This window comes from Macrotis lagotis, chromosome 5 (genome assembly GCF_037893015.1).
Source record: "Macrotis lagotis isolate mMagLag1 chromosome 5, bilby.v1.9.chrom.fasta, whole genome shotgun sequence".
Lineage (NCBI taxonomy): Eukaryota > Metazoa > Chordata > Mammalia > Peramelemorphia > Peramelidae > Macrotis > Macrotis lagotis.
Window position 1 is genome coordinate 55,361,864 of NC_133662.1, and position 23,623 is coordinate 55,385,486.

Consider the following 23,623-nt stretch of genomic DNA (forward strand, 5'->3'; position numbering starts at 1 on the left):
TAGGACACAGCTTTTCTGGTCACTCTTTTCAACACTGGTTATTCTTTTACTCATATATCACAATTCATATGTCACTGGAGATGACTTGATATACTCTTACTCCTTATTGCTTACTCCCTGCCTTTCCCCTTACCCACATCACACATTATCATCTCTCCTCAATTTACTCAGTTCATATTTACTCCCTACTTCCAAGAACTCTTCTCTTTTTCTCTACCAATTCAGTGTTCAGTTCACATTCTTTCCTCCTTAACTCCTACCCTCACACTAAAGGTCTTCAACATAAATAACTAGACAGACAAAAAGATAAATGGACTGTTTCAGTTCCATATTTTCCATGATCATACTCCTCTGCCCCATCTCATATACACAAAGAGATCATTATACCCTTGATCATATCTTAACCTGCAAATGCTCCGCTATAATTTTCATGAACTCTGAACCTCCCTTTATCTAATAACAATGCACTGTCATTCTACCTCTCCTTCCTTGTATCTCCTAAGCCCATTCTTGGTCCTCCTTATGAACTCCAATACCTCCAACCTGCAGGTTTTTCTCGAGTCATCTTGCCTACACTCACTATACTCTCATTCTTTCCTCATTTTGATATTTTTGTGAACTAGGTCAATTCTACAATGTCTTCTCTTTAAAGATTATTGGAACAGATTATTAGGATTATTTCTATTGAACCTTTCTAAAAAATTTTTTAGCAGAAACAGGAAGTGGATTTTGTCAAAATACTTTTCTGCATATATTGATATATATATATGTGATTTTTATTACTTTTTATTGTCATGATTTATTATGTCTTTCTTATTGTTGAACTTTCTTATGTTTATGCCTAAATACCTGACCAGCATAAATCCAATCAGTCATGGTATATAAAATTTTTTAATATTTTATTGTGGACTGTTTGCTAATCTTATTTAATTTTTTTTTGCATTTGTGTTCATTAAGAAAAATTCTAAAACTTCACAAAACATTATTTTAGTAAAATACTCTAGAATCTTATTGAAATTCAAGTAAAATTCACTAGCCCTTGGCTAATATTTTCTGCACTACTTTCCTTACTGCAAATGTAGACATTTGGCCGTTGTCAGTCCTGTAGAATCTCTCTAATTCTCCCTAATTATTCTGGCATCAACAACAATGGCTCATCACTGACATCTGTCAGTTTTGACAGTATTTGCCTAGTGCATCTTTCCCAATCTCCTCATTTATCTTGATTTTTCATCTCCCTGTTATCATTTTTTTCCTGCAGTCTTATGATAATGCTTCTTGGAACAGAAAATGGAAGCAAAGAGTTGAGTAGTTTTATCTCTTGCCAGTTATCAATTCTTTTCCATAATGAATCTTCCTCTTGCCCATATACACCTTAAGAAACCCTATGTGTATAGTTGTGTTCATCTGTGTCATAAACATAAATTCCAGTTTCTCCTATTTAGTTATTCCATTTTTTTATGTAAAATGCTTATCATTGTCCTGTCCTTTATCTTTTCCTGTGAATGAAGAAATTGGTGATCATTCAAAAAACATCTTAATATGTCAAAGTTAACTAATCTCAGCTCATTCTGAACCTCAGTGCCCTAATCCTATTGTTAAAGGGACCATGTCAATCCTTTGTGGTCTTTCCATGTGACTTGCTATTGTTTTGCTCTTTTATATATGTATTTTTAAGTCAATTGTTCAATCAATCAACCAACCAACAAGAATCTATATTAGCTAAATGCTATTGACTGCCCTAGTTATTAATGACAAAAATAAAATAATCTTTTTCCTCAAAGTTGTTATTGTTGTCATTCCAAATTCTTCATGACCCCATTTGAGTTTTTCTTGACAAAGATACTGAAGTGGTTTTTCATTTTCCTTCTCCAGTTCATTTTACAGATGAGGAAAGCAAAGTAAATAAGGTTATGTAACTTACCCAGGGTCATACAGCAAATAAGTGTCAGAGGCCAAATTTGAACCCAGGTCTTCCTGTGGCTAGATCCAGTGTGTTCTGTCTATTGCACCCTGTAGCTGCCCTTCCTCAAAGTCACCAAATCTATTTCTCATTAAAATATTTTCTCCTGTTCTTTTCTTGTTTACTGGAACGCTTTGTGTTACAACTCGTAAATTTTCAAGCACAAAATTCTAAAAACAGAATTATAGGAACCCAGAATTTCAAATAGAAGGTGATGTAAGTGGTTTACCCATTCCTGAAAAAGAATTCTAAATGTCATACAATATGAGTTTGAAGGCCACTAATGAAGAGGGCTCTACTATTTCCTGAAGTAGCCTGCTAGGAAGTGTGTTCCTTACATCAAACTAGAGCTAGAACCAATTATAGGGCAGTCAAGGTTTTATCCAAGGTGCTGATATCAGGCAATCAACAAGTATTTATTAAACACTTGCTAAGGCACTGTGACTAGGTGAAATGAAACAATCCCTGCCCTCAAGGAACTTATATTCTAAAAGAATAAGGCATAAAATAAATAAGTTTTGTTCCTTATGGGAAATAACCTTCCTCTTCAACTCAAATCCGTTGCAATATGAGCCACTTGGCCTATTCCCTTTGCAACATTAGGATTCCACAGCTGTCACAACACTCTCTAGGGCCAGGCAGCCTGGAACAGACAGGCCCAGATGTTCTTCTGGCAAAGATATCTGTGCTAAGTGGGACAGCTGGGATCAGCAGGATCAACAGGAAGAGCAGCTGGAAATCAACATGTACATGTCTTTTTAGATCTAACTGTGGCTGTCAGCAGAGACACCAACATTGATTTCAACTGACAGCTCTTCTTTTTTCTCCTTATCAGAATTATTTCTCATTGTGTCTTCATCATTTCCTTCTTGATAACTTCTCAGTCCTCCAGGGTGACTTCAGTATGGAATTTTAGCTTATCCTTTGAATCTTTTGAAATCTCTTCTTCCAAATACAGTTGAATGTGAGAATATCTCAGCTTTTCTGTCTCTCTGTTACAAATTTTAATAAGGAGCCATCATCTCCACTAAAAGTTTCCATCACTAATCTCCTATCCCAAGTAACTCTACTATCAGCCATGGGTCATCTTTCTCTGTATAGTTTTAGTTCTTAGTCTTTCCCCTTTCTTTCTCTGAAATCTTTTAAGTCAGCTGTCTCAAAATCTAGGGTATATCCCAGCTGGTGCCCAGTTTTCTATCTATCTTTCTATATTACAAGTTCTAAGGAGGAGCAAAAAGATCCAGTTATTTATTTTTGCTTATCTATTATTTTGTACTTTTAAAAAAAAACACATTTATTTTCTGTTATACCTATTCTATTAAAAAATAAATAATAATAAAATTCTATAATCAAGAAGAGATATGGACAAGGTTCAGTGGGGAAAGCATAGACTTGGAGTCAGGAAAATTTGAGTTCAAAACTTACCAGTTATGTGACCTGAGACAAATCACTTAACCTCTGTCTGCATATATCCTCCTCTGTAAAATCACTTACCTCATAAGGCTCATTGTGAGAATAAAAAATTTGTAAAGAATTTTGAAATCTAAAAAGACTCTCTAATAGTGAAGATGGGAGAAAATGGGCTTCAGGAAAAGGGGACTTAAGGATCTATGTGGGTTGTTTTGTGAAAAATTCAATCTCTCTGACTCAGGAAGGTAAGAAAGGTTTAAACTTTTAATTAAACTTTAATTGTAGGTTACTACAAAAAATTCACAAGTTACTATATAAAGTTCACAGGTGACTATAAAAAGTTCATGGGATAACTTCTTTGGGGAAGCAGCAAGATAATGAATTTTTGTAGTAGGAAGAGGGTGGAGTGTTTGGGGAAATTGAAACAGGGCACAGGAAATGGCCACAATGGACTTGAAGGTCATGTCCTTTGGGACAGAGAAGTCTAGTGTATACACCATCACTCATAGACAATAAGTACTGTCTTAGCCACTCTTGGAGGGCCACCCTGTGGTGTATATATTGGAGAATACCTGGAGACAGGCGCTAAACCACTCCCCAAGCACCATCCTTGTCCAGCACTCTATGGAAATGGAGTGGAGTGGAGAGGAGCTCTCTTTCTCTCTTTCCTTCTTTGCAGGATGGCCACTTTCTCTAAGCTAGAACCATGTGCTCCCAGTCTATGCTGATGGTAAATTATGGACTCAGTTCCATGTGGCTGGACTGGCTCAAGTCCAAGCCCAGTCAGTACTTATAGTTATTTTTCCTCTCTCTCTCTCTCTCTCTCTTTCCCTTAGACACTTTAACCTAGAACTTTGTTATTCAGTCTGACTTCAAGAAGCTTATTGTCTCTCCAGGAAAAAGTTAATTTCTATGAAATTTGTAGGCTTGTGATATAAAAATTCTGAGCTTTTCCAACTTCGGATTAGTCATGAGTTTTTCACTTTCAAGAACTCTTATCTTTATGACAGCACCACCAGATTCCCTGGCATTGGAATCATGCTTCCCCAGAGTAGGCTGGTTCTTCAAAGGAACACAAGCAAGAAAGGGATAGGTAGTAGAGAAGAGCAGAGAGGGTGGGGATCACACTCCCCCAGAGCAGGCTCTTCAAAAGGAAGATGAGCAGTGATTGAGTTGAGTTTTTAAGGAGACTATAGGGAGATGTAGATAGGGGTTGGGAGTTCAGAAAACAGAGATGAGACCTTTCATGCTAAGGCAGGGATCCATTGCTTTGTAGAGAGGAGCTTTTATGCCTGGGGGTCCTGGATTTTCTAGGAGTCCTTGCCAGGGAGGGGCAAGGTACTTTACTAAAAGCTCATAGCCCATGTCTCATAACTTATAAAAATAAGAGAAGTGGAGGGAAGGGGTTGGAGAGAGAAGATACATGGTCAGTACAGAGGGTATAGATTAATAATTATAAAAGATATTTCTCTGTCCAATATTTCCCCTACTTCATTACTATTATTATCATCAAATAAAACAAATTGCAGACTTAACCATTATCTAAAAATGTCTCAGCCTGTATCCAGTTCCTTCTTGTCAGTCAAAATTAAGTTCAGAATAGTGTTTTTTCCTCCCATTTCAAAGATGAAATTATCTTTAAGGCCGGTATGAAATCCATTCACTCTGTTTTTAGAAGAGAGAAAGATAGACAAAGACTGGGGCGGGGGGGGAGAAAGACAGAGATAGAGGAGACAGAGAGAGAGCACTCAAGGAAAAGCATAGATAACTAAATTTGAAGTAGAGGAAATATTGGACAGGAAAATGCTTTATAATTAATCTATTCCCTCTACACTGACCACTATCTTACATGTAGCATTGATGAAGGCAATATATGCCCCCTACTCACATCCCACTGTTCAAGTTATTGAGTTTAATTCAATGAACTTTTAGTAAAATACTTTGTCCCCTTCTGGCAAAGACAAACTGTTAATCAACAAAATAATGGAGACTTCTGAGATGGAACCAAGATGGTGGTGTGAAGCTAACATGCTCCTGAAGCTTTTCCTTTACCAAAGATAAATGAAGTCTCTGAACTGATATTCAAACTACAGATTCCACCAAGAAAAAGAGAAGATCCAAAGAAGTTTTCAATGGTAAACATTATGGAGGATCTTCAATGAAGGTCTGTCTCTTTGGGGGAAAGGGGGAAGTAAAGCCCATGAGGTGGGAGAATGGGAAAGCCAGTGGAAGACTTTTAGTCACAGTGCAGTCCAGGTCCCAATAGCTTGACAACAGCAAAGATCCCAGCAGTTAGAAAGGAAGCCAGCAGGGAGGCTCCCAACCAAAAAGTCTGAATCCTGGGAACACCAGGGAAAAAGGCAGGACTGGGCCGGGAACAAACTGCTGCTAAATCAGAACTTGGACACAAAGGAGGAAATAAACCTTTGCAAAGGCAAGACCTAAACTGCAGAGGCAACATCTTGGCCAATGACAATCCAGGGATCAGACACCAGCCCCAGCATAAAAAGCTTGGATCTTTATTCCCTATAACCCAGGAACAGAGCTAAAATAACAAAAATGAGCAAAAAAACTAAAAGAATTCTCACTATAGAAAATTACTTTACAGACAAAGATGATAACAATGCCATGTCAGAAAAAGAAATCAGTGAAAAATCACTCACAGAAAAAGTCTCAAAAGACTCTATGAATTGGACTCAAATCCAAAAGCTCATCCAAGAGCTAAAAAAAATTTACAAATCAAAGAAGAGAGAGAAGAAAATTGGAAAAAATAAATTTATGAAATTTATGAAAATTATGAAAAATTGACCAGAGAATTCAGCATCTTTAAAAAGGAAACACGATAGGTAATTGAATAAATAAAATCTTAAAAATTAGATTTGAACAAATAGAAGCCAATGAATCTACAAAACTACAAGATTCCATTAAACAAAATAAAAAGACTGAAGAAAATTGAAGAAAATATAAATTACCTTTTAGGAAAAGCAAATGACCTATAAAATAAATCCAGAAGAGATAATCTACAAATCATCCATCTTCCATAAAGCCTAGATCAAAAAAAAAGAACCTGGAAAATATTGTGCAGGAAATGATTGGGGAAAACGTCCAAAACTGCTAGAACAAGAAGAAATATAGCCATTGAAAGAATACACAGAACCCCTCCGGATAGAGACCCCAAGATAAAAACTCCAAAGGTTGTTATAGCCAAATTCCAGAACTCTTTAATAAAGGAGAGGATATTGTAAATAGCAAAAAAGAAAATAATTTAAATACAAAGAGAAAACAGTAAGATTCACACAGGACATATCAGCCTCAACACTGAAGGACCAGAAGACATGGAATATCACATATCAGAGGGCAAAGGACCTGGGATGACGAGCCAGAATTTAATACGCTGCAAAATTCAGTATATATTGTCAAGGGAAAAGATGGCTGTTCAACAAAATAGAGGACTCCCAGAATTTCCTGACATGAAACCAGAAATGAACAGAGAATTCAAATGCCAAATACATGCTTCAAGAGTTGCATAAAAAGATTAATGAAAAGGGGAAGGAAAAAACAAAACGAATTTTCATCAAGACTATCAAATTCCCTAAAAGGGAAGATATAACACTTCTAATTCTTGAGAAAATTACTTCTCTTAGGACAATTAAAGGGTAAATATAATTGAAGAAGTTGGACTTAAAGGATAAGGGAATAATTGGGTCCTGTCTCTCCATTGAAGAAGTCCAAAATGACAGCACTGTTTGAGACAAAATGCCCTGATGAAAAGCAGGGATGTTAACTCTAAACTTAAGTGTCTTGTTATCCTTTGACCCACTTTAATTTTACTGTTCTTGCAAAGCTTAGTACTTTCTCTGATTAGGGCATCATAAGACAGACAGGCCTGAGTCAGTATCTCCCATAACTTATAATCAATTATAAAGTTCTCAAGTAAGACCTTCAGAGCCTCCCAGTACTTAGAGCACTTTAAGATTCTTGCAGTTAATAAAATCAGGGTTTGACTTAATCCTTGCTTCACTTAACAAGAGGTTAAGTACCCTAGATTGGAGGGGGGGTGAGAATAAATAGGCCTAGAGAAAGGAATACAAATAGTTCAAGAAATGATTTGGATTTGGATGATACTTTGGCTCATGAGGAGGATTGTGAGTCCTTGGAGGGTACTTGAAAAGGGAGTAAAGTAAAAAAATGATTATAATAATAATAATTTGATATAATTTGAGACAATGCTGCTTATGTAGAAATCAAGCAATCAATCTGAGATGATAACAATTTATGAAGCAATCAAATAATCAAACTATGATTGATGAAATCTAATTAATAGTACTTGAATGATAAATAACACTAGGTGAAGAGGCACAAAGATTTTTAATTTTAGAGGGAAAGAAGGGACAGTGAGAACAATGAGTAAGTTCTATCCAATATATTTGGTCTAGAGAAGGAATAAGATATATTCCCATTTGAGTTTAAAAATCTATCCTACTCTACAGGGAAGGGAGTGATGGGGGAAGGGAGAGATAAGGGAAGAGGAGACTGATAAAAGAGAAGGAGAAGGCATAAGTGAAAATAGCCTGAAATCAAATTTTAAAAGAAAAGTTAAAGGGGAAAGGGAGTAAAATTTTGGTGAGGAGGAATAAGAGGAAATGAAAGAAAAAATATAAGTGGAGAAAGATGGCACAGAATGAAATACAAAATTAGTAATCTTAACTGTAAATGTGAATGGGATGAACTGCCCCAAAAACAGAAGTGGATAACAGAATGGATTAGAAAACAGAAGCCTGGGGCAGCTAGGTCATACAGTGGATAGAGCACTGGCCCTGGAGTCAGGAGTACCTGAGTTCAAATCTGGCCTCATACACTTAATAATTACCTAGCTGTGTGACCTTGGACAAGTCACTTAACCCCATTGTCTTAAATTAAAAAAAAGAAAAACAGACTCATACAATAAGTTGTTTATAAGAAGCACATCTGAAGCAGAGAGATACACACAGGATAAAGGTAAAAGGATGGATCAAACTATATTATACTTCAACTAAAGTAAAAAAATCAGGGGTAAGCAATCCTGATCTCAGATAATGTAAAAGCAAAAATCAATCTCATTAAAAGGAATAAGGAAGGAAATTAAATCTTCTTAAAAGGCACCATTGGTTATGAAGCTATATCATTATTAAACATGTATGCACCTAGTGATATAGTGTCCAAATTCCTAGAGTAAAAGCTAAGTGAATTACAAGGAGACATAAAAAGCAAGACTTTGATAATGGGAGATCTCAACCTCCCTCTCTCAGAACTAGATAAATCTAACACAAAATATAAAAGAAGGACATTAAGAAGGTGAATTAAATCTTAGGAAACTTAGATGTCATAGACCTCTGGAGAAAACTTAATGGAGATAGGAAAAAAAAAGTATATATATATATATATATATATATATATATATATACCTAATTCTCTGTGGTACATACCAAATGCCAAATACATGCTTTTCACCATACCAAAATTGAGCACCTACTAGGGCACAAAAATCTTATAATCAAGTGCAGAAAGGCAGAAATAATTAATACATGATTCTCAAACTCAGAGGCAATAAAAATTACATGTAATAAAGGATCATGGAAAGATAAAAACTAATTGGGAACTAAATAACTTTACCTTAAATAATCAGTGGATCAAACAACAAATCATAGAAATAATAATTATATCCAAGAAAATGATACTAAAGAGACATCATAACAAAATTTATGGGATGTAGCCAAAGCAGTTTTGAAGGGAAATGTTATATCTCTAAATGCCTATATGATTAAAATAGAGAAAGAGGAAATCAATGAATTGGGTATTCAACTAAAAAACTAGAAAAAGAACAAATTAAATAATCCCCAATTAAATACAAATTAGAAATTCTGAAAAATCAAGGCAAAGAGTAATAAAATTGAAAGCAAGAAAGCCATTGATATCATAAATAAAACTAAGAGTTGGTTTTATGAAAATGCCAATAAAATAGACAAACCTTTGGTTAATCTGATTGAAAAAGGAAGAAGATAACCAAATTACCAGTATCAAAAACAAACCACCAAAGATAAGGAAATTAAAGAGATAATTCAGAGCTACTTTGCCAAATTGTATGCCAATAAATTAGATAACTTGAGTGAAATGGATGAATATTTACAAAAATACAGATTAACAGAAGAGGAAATAAAATACTTAACCCCATTTTAGAAAAAAAGTTTGAAGAAACCATCAAAAAACTCCCTAAAAAAACTCCAGGTCCAGATGGATTTACAAGTGAATTCTACTAAACATTTAAGGAACAATTAATTCCTATACTACATAAACTTGTAAAAATAGGAGGAGAAGGGACAGCTAGGAGGCACAGTGGATAGATCACTGGCCCTGGAGTCAGGAGTACCTGAGTTCAAATCTGGCCTCAGAGACTTAATAATTACCTAGCTGTGTGGCCTTGGGCAAGTTACTTAACCCCATTGCCTTGCAAAAAACCTTAAAAAAAATAGAAGAGCACTGAATTCCTTTTATTACACCAGTATTATGATACCTTAACCAGGAAAAACCAAAACAGACAAAGAAAATTATAGACCAATCTCCCTAATGAATATTGATGCAAAAATCTTAAATAAAATTTTAGCAATGGGACTACAACATGTTATTACTAGGATAATATACCATGATCAGGTAGGATTTATATCAGATAGGTAGGGATGGTTCATTATTAAAAAAAAAAAATCTCAACATAATTGAACATATCAATAGCAAAACTCACAGAAATCATAGGATTATCTCAATAGATACTGAAAAAGTCTTTGATAAAATACAATATCCATTCCTTTTTAAAAACCTAGAAAGTTTAGGAATAAATGGAGTTTTCCCCGATACTAAATAGTATCAGGGTGGCTAGGTGGCACAGTGGATAGAGTACCAGCCCTGGAGTGAGGAGTACCTGAGTTCAAATCCGACCTCAGACATTTAATAATTACCTAGCTGTGTGGCCTTGGGCAAGTCACTTAACCCCATTTGCCTTGCAAAAACCTAAAAAAATATATTAAATAGTATCTATCTAAAAATCATCAACAAATATTATATGTAATGGGGATAAACTCAGAGCATTTCCAATAAAATCAGGGGTGAAACAGGATGCCCATCATCATCATTACTATTCAATACAGTATTAGAAATGCTAGCTATAGCATAAGAAATTAAAGAAATCAAAGTAGGCAATAAGGAAACAAAGCTATCACTCTTTGCAGATGATATGATGGTATACTTAGAGAACCCGAGAAAATCATCTAAAAACTCCTTGAAACAATTAACAAATTCAACAAAGTAGCAAGATCTAAAATAAACCCACATAAATCATCTGCATTGCTATATATGAACAACAAAGCCCAAGATCAAGCAATAGAGAGAGAAATTCTGTTTAAAGTAACTGTAGACAACATTAAATACCTGGGAATCTACCTCCCAAGACAAACCCAGAAACTGTATGAACACAATTATAAAGCACTTACCCAAATAAAGTCAGATCTAAATAATTGGAAAAATGTCAATTGCTCATGGTTGGGTTGAGCTAATATAATAAAAATTACAATTCTACCTAAATTTAAATTAATTATTCAATACCAATTCAACACCAATCAAACTAACAAATAACTTTTTTGCTGAGCCAGAAAAAAAATAATAATTCATCTGGAGCAACAAAAGGTCAAGAATAGCAAGAGAACTAATGAAAAAAATGTAAAGGAAGGTGACCTAAGTCCATGAGACCTAAAACTGTATACTGTAATGCAGCAGTTATCAAAACTGCCTGGTACTAGTTAAGAAATAAAAGTATTGGATCAGTGGATTAGGATAGGTTCAAAAGAAACTGTAGTAAATGACTACAGCAATCTACTATTTGACAAACCCAAAGACATTAGCTTCTGGGATAAGAAATGACTATTTGACAAAAACTGTTGGGAAAACTGAAAAATAGTATGGCAAAAACTAGGCATAGATCCACATCTCACACCCTATATCAAAATAAGGTCAAAATGGGTACAGGATTTAAACATATAGGGTGATTCCATGGATAAATCAACAGACCAAGAAATATTCTATATATCAGATCTATGGAAAAGAGAATAATTCATGACCAAACAAGAAAAAGAATACATAAACTGCAAAGTGAATGATTTTTACTATTTTAAATTAAAAAGGTTTTGTACTAATAAAATCAATGCTGTCAAAATCAGAAGGAAAGCAGAAAACTAGGAAACAATCTTCACAACTAGGAGTTCTGATAAAGGTCTCATTTCTAAAATATATATATAGAATTGCATCAAATTTATAAGGTCACAAGGCATTCCCCAATTGATGAGTGGTCAAAGGATATGAATAGACAGTTTTCAAATCAAGAAATTAAAGCTATATATAATCATCTGAAAAAACACTCCAAATCATTATTGATTAGAGAAATTCAAATTAAAACAACTATGAGATATCACTTCACACTTTTCAGATTGGCTAAGATGAGAAAAAAGGAAAATGATTGATATGGAGAAATTGTGGGAGAATTGGGACATTACTGAATTGCTGGTGGAGTTGTGAATGGATCCAACTATTCTGGAGAACAATATGGAACTATGCCCAAAGAGCAATAAAACTGTTCATACCCTTTGACCCAGCAATTCCAGAAGAAATTATAAAAAGGAAAAGTCCTACATTTTCCAAAATATTCATAACAGTTCTTTTTTGTAGTGGCAATGAATTGGAATTTGAAGGGATTCCCATCAGTTGGGGAATGACTAACAAGCTATCATATATGAATACTATGGAATATTATTTTTCTCTAAGAAATCATAAATGGTAGGACTCTAGAGAAGTATGGAATGACTTACAGGATCTGATGCTGAAAGAAAGTTGCAGAGCCAAGATGTTCACATCAACAACAACATTGAGAGATGATCAACCTTGATGGAAGCAGCTCCTCTCAGCAGTTCAGGAATCTAGGACAACCATATTAGACCAACTATGGACAATGCTATTTACATCCAGAGGAAGAAAAACAAAACAAAAAATTCCCCTTCAGAATCTGAAGAACACTTTATAAAAATTATCTCTTATGTATCTCTTTCCCTTAATCTTAATTCCTCATACCAAAAGTGACTAATCTGTAAACATGCTCATCAAAAATATGTATGTTCAATGTTAATTTGACTGTTCATTGCTGAGGGGAAGGGGGTGGGAAGGGATGGCAGAAAGAAATTTAGTAACTTAAAAATACACATATGGATGAATGGAAAACTTTCATATCATGTATTTGGAAAAATAAAATATCAATTAAAAAATGGACCTCTAGGGGTGGCTAGGTGGCGCAGTGGATAAAGCACTGGCCCTGGAGTCAGGAGTACCTGGGTTCAAATCCTGTCTCAGACACTTAATAATTACATAACTGTGTGGCCTTGGGCAAGCCACTTAACCCCATTTGCCTTGCAAAAACCTAAAAAAAAAAAAAAAAATGGATCTCTGTCCTACACTGAAAGGATTAAGTCTTTTAAACTCTTCCTCAACATAACCCTCATTATTTCATCTCTGTTCTCTGAGCTACCCATCCTCCTGCCTCTGCCTGAATTTCCTTAAGTATCCTTTTAAAAGCTCATCCTCTCCTCAGTTGAGGTTCTTGTCTCCTGGTGAAGTTACACCACTCTTGAGGACCATGATCCCTCCCAGGTAACTTGTCATGCCTGTAGAGCTTTTCTCACTGCTCATCCTCTCGTGGCAGTTTATGTTGTTGATGCTGGTGCAGTAGCTGTTTTTCTTGCTCTTCCTAATACCCTTAGGGGATCAGTGGATTCCAACTGCCTTTATTATTTCTTTTTCTTAACTTCTGCTATATACCACAGTAATACCTAAATAACTTTTCTGTCCCTAAAATTTCTTCTTTCAAGTTCTGCCTAAACCTTTAACCAGTTACATTTTCTCTGGTATCACTCCCTCCATTTATTCTCACCTAAATGTTTACTACAATGCTTCCCTCCTCTGGATCTTAGATTTCTTTAATCTGTCTTCTGAATGCATTATTTCCTTGAGTCTTTTAGGCTATTCTATTCCTTTTGAATGTGATATTGAAAGTCATATTCTGATCATGAGTTCCATCTCATCAAGTCTTAGTAATACCCATGAAGGTGAATTTTTCTCTTTTCTGTAATATGTCTAGGTCACCTTATTTATGGTCTGTATCTTATATATTAAATTTAAAGACCTCAGATTTTGTTACTGACTCTTCATTTGTTTTACCTTTTATTCTGTGTATTATCTGTTTGGCAGATACATGCAGCAAGTTTTCTTCCCCCTCTATCCTTTTTAGTTTAAAGTGTCTTGATCAGGTTACAAGATTGAAAGGAAAAAAGTATTTTGGTCAATATTTTTTTAGGTATAGTCTATCCTTGATCAAAATTTCATCATTCCTCATCTATTGGACAGACTATGAGACTTGCAGGCAAGAAGACCTATCTAATAAGTCTAATAAAATCAGATGTATACCCCTGGAGTCATTGTCTGGATTTCTTTTTCCTTACCTATACAATGACAATAATGAACATCTTCTCCCAGGTCTATAATGAGGATCAATTGAATTATCATATGTTAAGCACTTTGCTAACTTTGAAGCACTATATTAATGCCAATTATTATTATTATTATTTAAAATCTCCTCTGTTTGACTTTTTTTTAAAAGCTTTTACCCCTCTGGAATCTTTAGACCTTCCCATACATTTCAGTTCTTCCAAACTGTCCTTTTAGCTTTTCCTCAAACACATCTCTGTAACATTGCAGTGGTCATCCTCCATATACAAAAAGTACTTCCTCTTTACTTCTGCCTCATAGAATCATTATTTTCATTAAGACTCAGCTCAAGCAACACCTTCTACAGGATGACTTTCATTATTCCTTAACTTAAATAGCTGAGGACCTCTTCTAAATGTTTCCATATTTATTTGATATTTATTCTCTACATATACATATATATATACATATGAATATATATTTATGTGTATATATACATACATATTGTCTTCCCCATAGAATATAATCTCCTTGACAGTAGGAAATATTTCATTTTTGCCTTTGTATACCCAATGCCTCTCATGGTATTTAATGAATATTTGCTGGCTGATGAACTGATAACCCACAAATCCAAATCTCATTCTCAAACATTTCCTTCTTAGCTAGTTGTTCATTTCCCAATCATACTTTATCTCCATTTTTTCATTCATTCCATTCATACATATATTCTGAATTCACCTCCTTTAGGCAGCAGTAATGAAAACATAGCCCATGTCCATATAAGCTCCACTTTCCTGCCCAGAGCATAGGACTTTACACAGTATGTACTTAATAAGGAGTTCAGAAACATACCAGCTCTGTAGCCTCTGGGCAAGTCACTTGACTTCTCAGTTGTCCACCTGGCCTTTCAGTGTAAGTTAGAGAAATCCTTCTTGGTAGAGGGAATTTCCTTTCCTGGAAGTTTACTATACCAATGTATTAGAAGGTTCAGCCCCTTCCCTTATGCTGAAATTTAATAAGTGACACTTTCAAAAGTTCCTAATATAATATTAGTGATGATAATAGTAAAAAAAATTTTCATTTTTGTAATCCTTTAACTTACCAAAGAGCCCCATATACAGCATGTTATTATATTTGTACTCTTTCAAAGAATCATTCACTAGAGTCCCCTTTATCCTCAGTAGGGAATACATCAGTCTGGAGGCAAGACACTTGGAAATCAGTGGCAACACTCAGAGAGATTATATTCTATCAGACAGGATAGCATGTATAAGGATAAACAAACTGTATGGAGTGATAGGGAAGTTTGGAAGAGGGAAAGGTTGGGGAAGGAAGGATAATAAGGCATATGGTAAAAAGCAGTACCATAACTCTTCTCCTCTGGGCAAGTTAGGCTAGTTTTTCCTTAATAGGGACTGAAACCAGTGAAAGTCAAGACTTAATTGACTTAAGTACTAAAGACTGTGATTATTGATACTACTTCCTGGCCATCTAAGTACAAAACAGCCACACAGGGCAAAGGTGCCCTTTGATGCTTGACTAAAAGACCACTTTGGGCAACTCAGAGTCAGGGGTGCTTTGCTCAGTTGAATCAACTATCTTTGATGAGTATCTTTGTTGACTATCCTTCCCCTTAGCTATGGCTAAGCAAATCTCATTTTGTTAATCATTAGTTTTTTGGGGTTTTTTTTTTGTTAATCATTGAATGACTGACAAGTTTCTCATTTCATTCCAATATCAGTCTTAAACTGCCAGAGGACCAGACTGAGTCAGGTCCAATATAGAACAAGGAAGTTCCATGAAGCTCAATATCATGGAATGGAGAGTAGATAAAAGTTGGTGGGATTTCTATGCTTCACGGTTGATATAATAGCTGCCTTAAGGTTGGAATGAGAAAAGGTAGAATGAAGACGAATAAGAGTGAATCACTTGTGTCAGCTTCTTACAACTCCAGAAAAGACCAATTTCCTATGGTTTCTTGGTATTCTAGTTGTCCTCACTTTTCCAGGAGCCCTTTAACTTGTGATGACAACATTATATGTGTGTGTACAGGAAATGCTTATTTATTTAGAACAGTATGGCATAATGGATTGAATGATAGAGTCAGAAAAACTTACGTTTAAATCCTGCTTTAGATAACTGTGCCATAGCTTGTGATCAGGAAAAAAATATTCAGAGGAGCCTGTTACTTCATTTGGAAAATAGGAATAATAATGATGATCACATGGTACATTTATCACAGGGTTGTTAATGTGATTCATAAGTGACATTATTATTATTGTACAATATTATTATGTACAATAAACAATATTATTATGTACAATAAAGTACATGATTTTTAGAAGAAATAAAGATTTCACCCAGTAGGTTTTTTTATATCATAATTTGTGTAATTATTCAGTTTATATAACAGCACTATAGCTAATATTGCATCAAAGGTAAAAATACTAACGGTTTTGTTATGCAGTTGACATTTTTAATCTTCATTTTTCAGGTTTTGTCCTCCAGAGACAAGAAATCCATTTGCCTTTTTCTTGTACAAACTCTGATATATAATAAATATGCCCTGGAAAGGAGAGGAAAGAATGTGGGAAGGTGGGAAGTGGCAGAAAATCAACTTTGCTTACTTTAAAATTTTGCATAAGGCTGTCCTTGTCTATTTGGTATACTAAACCTCTTATTTTGACTCTGACTGGCTATTCTCAGATGGCTACTTTAATATTACCTCATCTAAAGTGGAATCGATGGCACTCTTCCTTCTTAGAACAGAAGAATATAATAATGCTTTTATCTTGGTCCTTTTTAACTTCCTCCTGATTCTCTGACTAATAAGTAGTATTCTTAGAGCAAAAAACACAGTCCCACCCACTAAATGCTTCGTCTCTGCCATGCATAGGAATAGAAGTATCAATTTTTTCCTGAAAACTGCCATCCTATTCTAAAAGAAAGTAGTCATTATATTGAGCAATTACCTTCCTTAGATGGACAGGTAATAGTTTATCATTCTCCTGGTCCTAGTACAAACTCAATGTGAGCCAGAAAAATCCACCTGAAATACCTCATCCTCTATGACCTCTTCTTTTGTTTTTCCCCCATGACCAAAAAGGGATTCCAAGTATACTATTATTTTTGAAATTTTATCAAAAAGCAGACCTTCACTAAAGTACATGAACATTTAAGTTATTCTTGATATTGTCATTGGGTTAATAAGAGAGGGGGATAAATCATAAGTGAGTATAATGGAGCTTTTGATGTTAAGTGGGAATGAAGACATGAAAGTAGTTCAGTATTCTATACATATAAAAAGCTCTATAAATGTTTAATAGCGAAGAAGAGGGGGAATAAGAGGAGAGTTAAAATATAGGATGCTGCTTCAGCAGCATGCTGGTAAGACAATATTTAAGTCATTCTATTCCATTTCTCCTTATTCCTACACTGCCTCCCAATGGAGTGAAAGATGTCAATACAATTCTATTCTTCCAATGATAGTAAGAATAACTAATCTTTATATAGCATTTTGAAGTTTTCAAATATTTTACATATGCTATGTCATTTAATTATCATGACAACCCTATGAAATAAGTGCTCTTCTTATCATCATTTCAAAATTGAGGAAATTGAGATTTAGGTTAAGTGACTTACCAAAGGCCACACAAACTCTGTCTGAAGCAGGATTTGAATTCAAGGTTTCTTGATTTTTGGTCTACTAACTACCTGAAGTTAATTACTAGTAGATTGACTTAAGTAGGATAATCAATGTAAAGATAAGTAACTATCTCATACAACCAATAAAATAGCTTTTCAAAGAAAAACTACAACTTATTACTTCTTGCTAGGAAATTTTTACCCCAAATTAATGACTTAATTCTTATTCCTAAACATCTATTCTATTTTATTCAGAAAAAAAATTATTAAATGTCTCCTTTCTACAAGTTGATAACCTATATTGATGAAAACCCTCTGCTATACCCAAAGGTCTGGGAAGACAAAAAAATAAGCTTTGACAGATGTCTGGAAACGGATATAGGCATGTCGGAATGTTCAATCTAACTTTTTTCTCACATTATGTACAATAAACTACATGATCAAAGTATGCTAATTCCCTGAATCTATGAATATTGGGGGTTGTGAACTAAAAGGGGATGCTCCAAAGGGAAAGTATTCTTGAAGAGCTTTTTCATTTTAATGTTCTGAAAAATATTCCATTCCATCTTCTAGATTAACCCTGAACCAAACCACTAGGTGAATGAGAGAGGAATCATAAAGTACAGATAACTAATCACAATAAGAAAAATGAGTGGAGAGGGGAAAGGAGGGATGAGGAGAGATCATGACAACATATAACTGAAAAGGACCTCATAGGCTCTAATTCAACCCTCTCATTTTTCAGATAAAGAAAGGCTCTGACAAGGTGGCAGATAGAGAACAGGAGAGGCAAAGGCAAAGGTTGGATCACTATGATGTAATAAAGCAAACAACACCAACTTATCAAAATCGAATTCATAAAGACTCAGGTTGCATAACACAGTTCAATGGTGTTGGGCAACTAGAGCAAAAATCTGAAGGCAATGATAGAATCAGTCAGCAAGCCATTGGGGAAAAGGTAAACCAGAGGAAAGGTCGAGAGCATGGTCATAAATATGAAGGCAGCTTGTGGTGCACAGAGGGAGCTGGGCTTGGAGTGCTCAGAGAGGAGAAGAGAGGGGACAGATGCTTTAAGCCAGGGCTGCAAGCCTGTAGACTCGGGTTTTCATGATTCACTTCTACATTCTCTGCTTCTTCTGAAAAATAGACATCTGGGTTGACCAGCAGCAAACAGGTCCTATAGATAAGATTTTTCCTTTTCCTTCTTTCATTCAGAGTATCAAAACCCCCATTATTCACTGGTTCTGCTTGTTGCGCTCAATTCCACCTCCAAAGTAGATTTCTTTGGCTGCTGGTATTAATGGCCTGAATACTACCTTGCAATAAGAAAAAATTATTTCTTATGAAAAATTGGGCCTTGGTTATCCAATTTGTTCCATTATAATTTCTCAGAATGTGGAAGGAAGGTCAGGGTTGAAGGTGTAAATTCAAGTAATTCCATACTTCTAAAAGAAGCTGTTTAGAGATGGTTTAAAGCCTTGCCCTCTACTTTTCCAAATTGTGAAACATTAAAAAACAAGCCTCTCCCTCATCTCTGCCAATTGTAAATCTTAGAGGAGTTGTAAAAGATATTTTACATAAAATATAAAGATTACTTATCCAATCAGCTTTGCAATTTCCAGTGGTTCCAAGTACTAAATCAATATGTAAGCATAACAGAACCAGTCTAAATATTATTATATGTATATAAAATTTTATGCATAATTAATGTATACAGTATAATGGTATGTAATATTACATGTATGTACATATTATATAATATTATGGGCTACAAATATATTTAGAATATGGCTTTAATTTATGTACATTAATTATATATGATTACTAATATATACATATGAAGAGAAGAAGGGGGAAGGATGAGAGTAGATGGAAGAGAGAAGCTCCTAATTATTCTAAGAATAAACTTCCTTTCTTTTCTCAAGGAAGACATTCTATATTTAGTATTGTCTTAAATAGCAATGCACATTCCAAATTTATAAGTACTATTTGGAAGGGGCAGAGGTATTATAGTAATGGTAGCATCTTTTATTTGTGATTTATCACTATTGGAATAAATCAATGGGAAATTTTTCTCACCAATATTGATCGGCAACTTGTATCATATTAAAGAGTTCTCTGGTGCACTGAAATATTAAGTGACTTCCTCATGGTCATAAAGTCCATAAACGTTACAGATAAGACATGAATTCAAAGTTTTCAGATTTCAAAACTGTCCCTCTATCCACTTACACTACACTATTGAAGCCAAAAGTAATATAAGCAATTTAATTTTGCTTTTTTTAACTTATTACTATAGGATCTAAATGATATCTTTTTGAGGGATAAAATTTGATTATCTTTCATTGTTTGATCTTTACAACTAGCAATTTTGATCACTTATGAGTCCCAAATACCAAGATTTATCCTTTTAGTTTGTCTTGAGGCTCTTAAAATGAGAGAGATAACAGTGGACAGTGATTTGGTGATTAATGAATAAGGTTGATATCAGGAAGATCAGAGTTCAAGTTCTTTCTATAATTCATCTTTGCTGGGTAAGTCAGTCAACCCCATGCTATTTTTTTGAAGGTTAATCATCTTGTTGGACAAGTGATAATCTGAATTAGTGGAGAGTTTCTTTTTTAGAAGTTCTCAAACTGTGGTCTGAGGACTCCTGACTGTTCCCAAGATTTTTCAGGAGTTCCATGTGATCAAAATTGGATGAAGTAGATAGATGGTGATCATGTTTGTCTCATTTTCAAAGAAAACCATGACATCAAGGAGGTGATACCATGACATGCACGTGAATTGGATTTGAGTGAGGAGGTGCTGTGCTAGCCTCACTTTCTCCTTCAGTTATCTAGATGCAGTGGCCAGTTTGAATCAGGACAAGTTGAGATCCAGGACCCCTAAATGGGAAGCAATCAGGGTTAAGTGACTTGGCCAAGGTCACATAGCTAATAAGTTACTGAGGCCAAATTTGAATGCAGAACCTCCTGATTTCGAGGCCCTGTGGCCATCTAACTAAATAAAAGCTCTTAGAAGAGTCCTTGATCATTTTAAAAGGGTAAAGGGATCCTAAGACTAAAGAGTTTGAGAACTACTATTCTGGGTCAATGAAATCCTAAATCTTGACTACCCCCCCATAATAGGAAAATCAAAATTTTATTTCTCCCACACATTGAAGTAGATAAGTACTTCAGTATTATTTTACACCATTATTCTTATAAATGATGCTTATGTTAATGATAACATCTTTGATTTACTGAGTCTAAGGAATTTTAATTATATGTTTGCAGACAAATGTTTAATTTATCCTGAGATGATCAAATAGTCATAGATTGTTATAGCTGAATGTTGTTATCCATAAATCTAAGTGACTGATAAATAGCCTACTTATCAACTTCTTGTATTAGCCCTTCCAAAGGAATTTGCATTCTAAAAGAACGATTACTCACCCAAAATAATGACTTTCTAATGATGAGATTTCCGGTAGTGTGATAGGAAGATAGGGAAAATTGGGGAGGGGGAAAAGAGAAAACACACACACACACACACAAATAATTTTATTTGATGTTGCAAAAGACCTCAGTCCCTGGAGTCTGGACCTCTTAAGGCAGCAGGAATTGAGAAACACTAATATCTAGTCTTTCCTCAGTTATTAAATAGGATTATATGAAATCTGAGGGGGGGGAACTCATTAATAACTGAAAGAATCAATGAACACTTCCTAGAGGAGGCAGCATTTGAGCTGAACTTTAAAGGGTAGTAAAAAGAGAGAAAGAAGAAAAAGAGTGAGCCAAGATGCAAACCAGGAGACAGACAGTACATGTTTGATGTGGAGAGTTGTGCAACTGGCATAATATTGGATAAGACTGGAAAAGCATGGTTGGGGCCAAGCTATATAGAGCCTCAAAAAATCAGATAGAGGAATTCAGCCTTTATTCACTTTGCAACAGTGAACCCAGTTGCTAAAGGTTTTTTTGAGTAAAAAGTGGTCTGACCAATGAAACATTTAAAAGGCATATTTTGTCAGTGGTAGATAAGGGTGAGAGAGAGAGAGATATGAGGAATATCTGCAATAAAGCATCAACAATGATTTAATCCAGTGGTTATAAGGACCAAAACTAGAGTGCTGGCTATGAAAATGGAGTGTATAGGGCAAATATGAGAGATCTGTCTTTATGTACCTATTATGTAGTATTATTTTAGTTATATTTTTCATTTGATTTAATTTTAAGCTTCATGAGGGCAGGGGCAATGTATTAACTAAATTTGATATTTCTTGAATTCCTAGCATAGTATTTTCTACAAAGCAGACATTTTGTGTTTATTGAATTGTATGCATGACATGATCCTGTATAAAATGAATTACAGGGGCGGCTAGGTGGCATAGTGGATGAAGCACCGGCCCTGGAGTCAGGAGTACCTGGGTTCAGATCCATTCTCAGACACTTAATAATTACCTAGCTGTGTGGCCCTGGGCAAGCCACTTAACCCCATTTGCCTTACAAAAAATAAAAATAAAAATAAAGTGAATTACATACTATACTAAGTGCTGGAATACAAATAGAAAATTAAGATAGACCCTGCTCTCGAGGAGCTTACATTCTAATGGCATGATATATACAGTATGGCATGTGAGCAAACATTGAATCAAATCTCATTGTCATATCATAATGCTTCCAGATCACTGATGCCCATTTCACAAATATTATTCCAATATCCCTAGGCCTTGAGAGGCAACATGCCAGAGTGGATAGAAAGTCAGTCTTCAAACTGAGCAGAACTAGATTAAAATCCCACCTCTGACATTTTGGGGCTGTGTGATCTTGGGTAAATTGCTTAATCTCTCTGAATTAGGCAACTCTCTAAGAATAGAGTTTTCTGAGAAGGTCCTAACTTACTTTGATAGAAGGGGTTTCCTCACCTTGGAGTTCCCTATACCTTATATCATCAGTTTGCTGCAGAGAGGATTACCAACTATTCAAGTTTGTTAGACTTGATAACCTTCAAAGTACCATTGAGCATTGATATTCCCTGATTCTAAAGCTTCATTAAAATGAAGTCAAGTGGGACAGCTAGGTCACACAGAGGATAGAGCACCAGCCCTGGAGTCAGGAGGACCTGAGTTCAAATCTGACCTCATGTGACCTTGGGCAAGTCACTTAACCCCATTGCCTTGCAAAAGTAAAAAATAAATAAATAAATAGAATTACAAGAGTGTAGCCATATATAAGAAGCTGAGCTAAAATGAGTGCCAAGAAACATACATTACATATTTCCTAAAGTAAGCAAGAATAGAAAAGCACAGTAAGATCATAGTTTCAAGTTTCAAACTGAGTCAAATCTTGGAGACCTTCTAGGCCAGCCCATATATTGGTCAGGATAATACAATGTGAAGCAATGTAAAACAAAACAACACAACAAAATAGAATACAATGCAATACTGAAGTGAATTGCCAGAAGGTCACATAAAGACCAAGAGTAGGAGCCCAAATTGGAATACAGGTTCTCTATATTTCATTACTCTATCTACTACACTATGCTGGCCTTTGAAACTATGAAAGATCCTCAATAAAGAAGTAAATTGGGGGATAAAATGTCTTATTTCCTCCTGTTCAAATATAAGTTCCTTAAAGTCAAGAAAAGTTGCTATTTTTTGTATTTCTATCTCTAGAACTTAGGATACAGTAAATACTTAATATTTATGGGTGATTTTTCTTTCACTCATTCATTCATTCAAGGTACTATCTTTGGATAGATGATACTTCACAAATTTGTTCATCTTTGCACAGGGGCCATGTAATCTTCTCTGTATCATTCTAATTTTAGTATATGTGTTACCGAAGTGAGCACCTTTGGATAGAAGACAAAAGTAAAGAGAAATTTCCTAGAATATTTCAAAAACATCCCACTCCTATTCTCATTTCTCTAATCTAGGAAGATGAAGGTTAAAATGCACACTTACTAATCTTTAGATACAAGGACTAAAACTGAAAGACAACAAAAGTAATGGTAAATGTCTCATAGCAATATTTCTATAATTAGAAACATGTTCATATGTATATT

At 34.9% G+C, this 23,623-nt stretch overlaps 1 non-coding gene across 1 annotated transcript; it reads right to left on the bottom strand.

Moving 5' to 3' along the window:
* Positions 1-23,307: 23,307 nt before the first annotated feature.
* Positions 23,308-23,410, bottom strand: LOC141490285 (U6 spliceosomal RNA). Its single transcript, XR_012469135.1, has one exon. It is a non-coding gene; the product is annotated as a U6 spliceosomal RNA (small nuclear RNA).
* Between the last annotated feature and the right edge of the window lie 213 nt (positions 23,411-23,623).